Source organism: Hordeum vulgare, chromosome 3H (genome assembly GCF_904849725.1).
Source record: "Hordeum vulgare subsp. vulgare chromosome 3H, MorexV3_pseudomolecules_assembly, whole genome shotgun sequence".
In the NCBI taxonomy this organism is placed as follows: domain Eukaryota; kingdom Viridiplantae; phylum Streptophyta; class Magnoliopsida; order Poales; family Poaceae; genus Hordeum; species Hordeum vulgare.
In genome coordinates this window covers 331,012,716-331,017,023 of record NC_058520.1, presented here as the reverse complement: position 1 = coordinate 331,017,023, position 4,308 = coordinate 331,012,716, and the positions used below count along the sequence as shown (strand labels likewise).

General features: G+C 45.6%; 1 long non-coding RNA gene across 3 annotated transcripts; it reads left to right on the top strand.

Moving 5' to 3' along the window:
* Positions 1–239: 239 nt before the first annotated feature.
* Positions 240–3,760, top strand: LOC123443763. Of its 3 annotated transcripts, none has more exons than XR_006630816.1 (3): positions 240–1,170; positions 1,763–2,655; positions 3,500–3,760. It is a non-coding gene; the product is annotated as an uncharacterized LOC123443763 (long non-coding RNA). The 3 variants fall into 3 exon arrangements; XR_006630817.1 differs by lacking the exon at positions 240–1,170 and having other exon boundaries at positions 1,177–1,873; positions 2,539–2,655; XR_006630815.1 differs by lacking the exon at positions 240–1,170 and having other exon boundaries at positions 1,177–2,655.
* The last annotated feature ends 548 nt before the right edge of the window (positions 3,761–4,308 follow it).

The window sequence follows — 4,308 nt, the reverse complement described above, 5'->3', positions numbered from 1 at the left end:
CGATCACCAATGCGCAAATTGGGCCGCTGTCACGTGGATGATTTCTAGACAAAATCATCTGGCTGACTAGTAGCGCGTATTTTTAATCGAGTATGACCAATTTAAATGGTCATAACATCATCATAGCGTGTACTTCATTACATTGGTCTACGAACATGTCACATGGATCAAGCATTAAAGACCGTCGCATACTTTAAGATCCAACGGCCCACCCCCCCTCACCCTCTCAGCCACCCACCGTGAGCTCCTCTCTCTCCCCCGCGCAGCGAACCCTAGGCCATATCTCCCCCGCACACTCCTCCTCCCTTCCAAATCGCAGCCGCCACCTCCTCCCTTCCAGATCGCCGCCGCCACCTCCCTCCGGCGAAGCTCCCCGCCATACATGGCCTCCCCCACGCCCTCCTCTTTTCTCCCATCCGCTTCCCTCACTGCGAGCCCTTCTCCCCCGCGAGACCTCTCTCTCTCCCTCCCACGACTCCTCTGCTCCACTCGATTCCGGCAAGTTGAGGCGGCTCTCGCCAGCGCGCAGCACACCCCCGGGCTCCCCTCGTGCAGCTCTTTCCTCCCCGCCCGTCAGATCCATCTCTCGACCCTCTAGTGTAGACCCGCAACCCTCATCCGTGGCTAGGTTTCGGCCGCCACTTTAACTTCGTCAGGATATGCCACATCCGGCGACGGTGAGGCCAGAGGTGGTGGCCGTGCGAAGGAGGAGGAGGAGGTACCCCGCCACAGTCGTCGGGGAAGGTGTTGTGGCCGGAGCATCGGGTGCTGGTTCTCGTGCTGGCGTTCCGCACGGTGAACGCGATGCTGGTGCGCGCCTACTTCAACCCCGACGAGCACTGGCAGTGCCTCGAGGTCGCCCATCGCGTCGCCTTCGGGTAAGCTCGCCGCCGCTCACTCCCGGCTCATGCCCCTGTCCCGGCGGTCCTAGCTAGCGGGATCGGGATTGGACGACGCCCTCTACGGCCACTGGTACGAGCGGATGCCGCCGGAGCCCGCCGCGAAAGGGGACGAGGCGACGTCCTCCTCCTCGTCGCCGGCGGTGGCAGCGCGACGGCCCAAGGCCCCCTACCCTGGAGCCTACTCCCATCGTCTCTGCTCTCTTCCCCGCCCCTGAGGAGCCACTCATCGGCCCGAGCTGTGTCCTCCACCGCTGTTCCTCATCAGCAGGTATCTCATCCCCTCCAACGCCATGGCCTCTGCCCCTCCACCACCAAGCAGATTATTAAATCTAGATCATGATATCTTATCTATGATTATTCTCGTATGTGGTACAATTTGATTTGCAACTTGTTTTCTGAACACGTCTTTTCTGTTAGTCAGTTTATTAAGATAGGATTCTACCGTTTACGTGCAATAGTTCTCTTGATTGTTGCCTGCTGCCATTGCTATCGAGTATCGAAACTATCGTCTCTGCATTTGCTCCTAAGTAATGTGCTAGTAATGTGCATTTGCTCCTAAGTAATGTGCTAGAACATGGCACATGACACCAGATACTGTGATCTTGAAAGAAAAGGGGTCTTTATAAGTTTATTATCGCTTTGACATAAAATTGGAAACGAGGCCAATGCTTACTGTTTATCCCATTGATGCAAATGAACCTATGAGCTGAACCAAACACTGATGACAAGTGGGATGGGATGAAGCCAGTACCTAATTTCAGCAGAAGTGAATCTATATTTTAGTTTGACACAAGTTATACAGTCATATCTCTAGAAAGAAAGAGAAGATAAAGTAATTGATGCTGGCATGTACTCTCTAGTGGGATGGGATAAAATAATCACTGCCGCCACAAGGTGTGCTCCATGCACTCCAAGGCGCCGCTCGTCGTCGTCGCCGGCATCGAGCAGCGCTTCTGCCAGCAGTGCAGCAGGTACTCTCCTCTCCTCTCTTTACCACAAGCAATGCCGGCGTAGTGGTGGATGGATCCTGAAATATACTTTATTTTTCTCTCCCACGACTACCCCCCAACATCTGGCTAGCTATTACCACCAGCAGCGAGCATGCAAGTGTAAAAAAAGTTGCTCAGGTTCTGCAATTGGTCGTCCAGCCTAAACATTTTGCTTTACTTCCTTGCTTTGCCACATCCAGAAAACAAAGAAATTCTCAAGCGATGACGCATGGGGGCGTGTAGTGCTGTAGTGGGCATTGGTGAAAAGAAAATAGAACAAACAAATAAAACAATGTAATATTTGGTTGGGTAGGTAGCATCTGACCAGAATAGTAAGGGACAGAAAGGTGTACAACCTGAAATTCTTGTCCGAGTGGCGCATATAGTAAGCCTAGATTTCTTTTTTCCTCTCTTCCATATTCTACTGTAGGCTATATTAGGATGTGAGAAGAGAATGGGTAGTTCCAGCAGTAGTACAGCCATGGTACCAGTGCTACTGTAGTAATTTAACACCCTACCCTAGTGATATTCTTATACTCCTATGTTGGGTGGAAGTGAAATTAGCTAAAGAAAAATGGAATAAACAGAGGTTATTTTAGTAATAAATGAGCTAACACTGACTAAAAATTTCTTGTATTAAAAAACAGGATACTGTCATTGATGCTGGCATGTACGACGGAGCCTTGGGTATTATATGCGCAATCTCTGCTCTGAAGGTTTTGAGAGTCACTGGAAAACTTCAAAGGCTCACAAGACCAGTAGAGGTTAGAGAATTCCCTAGTGTTTCCTGTTTAATATTGTTGTTTTTTGAACTGAAGTTTAATAGTGCAGTTACTATGTTATCCTCATAGTGTGCTTGTCTCACTGCAATCAGTGAACTAGTTGCATGAGCCATTATCTTATTGCTCGCAGATGCACGATGACTCGCGTGCGTCGCACAAATACGACACTTAATCTGCACTAAACTTGTCCCTGTCTTGTTTATTTAATTTCACTACTTCAGAGTGCTTTAATATTTAGTGTTCACTAGTTGCTTCCTGTCAGCATAATCCATCAGGATGTTTTTTTTCTTTATTTTACTAAATGACGTAGGAAAGTTTGAACTTTTAGCAGTGTTTATGGCCTAATTGTTTCAGATCTAACTTTGCGGTGCTGATTAGATAAGCAGGTATGAGGCCTGCTGCTATTTTAATAGATAACCAGACAAGCTACAAACATATATGTAGGCCAGGAGGAATCTAGGTTTATAGTGTTTCTGTGAACATTTGGTTAGAGAATTGCCTGGGATGGCAGATTCACACACGCATGCATGCAGCAGCATACATGTGAAAACAGTAGCACAAATCAATACACAAACACGAAGCTGCACACACGCATGAACCGGTACCAGCATATTTGTTTCTGCAGAATTTTTTCAACTACAGTTCTGCTGTATGATTGTGTTGTTGTTTGAGAACATTTTAGTCTCTCCATAAACACATACTGATTAATGTTAGTCATACTATTTATGTACATTTCATTTCCTGTCAATTATTTCTTCTAAGTTATTGGATCCCTCATCGACCACTGTTTCTTATTCTTATATGTTTATTCTTATTTTTTGCACAGGTGAAGTGAGAATCCAAGTCCGAAGCTGTGAAGCATATCAGTAAAGAGTAGCATATTATGTGTTGTAATTGTAGGCAGTAGTATGCTTATTTGGGCTGTAGTATAATGTAACGATTGTAATAGACTAATGTAGTGTTATTTTGGACGAATTCCGTTTGCTCTTTGGATTGTTCAAAATAATGAATGTGTATATGATTTGAATACCCCAAAATGGTAACTTGGAAAAGGGGTTCAAGTTATAATGGTTGTTTGACATATTTTGAAATTTTTGATGTGTGGGACCAATTTTGAGATCAGCATGACATGTGGGACCAATACAAAAATAAAATGGTCAAAAAAGAAAATCAATAGAAAGTAAAAGGCCGCAACCCAAAATAAAAAGGCTAAAATGTTGGGGATTATTGGGCCAGGCCCATGCAGAGAAAAAAACATTAAATGGGCTGGATTAATGGGCTCGGCCTATTTAAAACACCCAATTGGACCGGGTTGATTTTATGCCACGTCAGCTTGCCATGTCAGATCCGACGTGGCGTGGGCAGATTGCTAGTGACCAAAATAATTTCAATGCTTTCGTTTGGTCGTAAAATCCTACGACTAATCCAGCAAAAAGGTCGTTATAGTTCATTAGAGACTCTCAGCTTTTGACCGTTTGTTTTTGGTCATAAAAAGGTTGCAAATGGAAATCAATGACCATTCGGTGACTAATATTAAAGGTCGTTAGTTGACATATTTCTTGTAGTGGGTGGAAGTGTGAGAGTGCGTATAATCCATTGACTTAACATTAGTCATAAAGAACTCACATACTTATT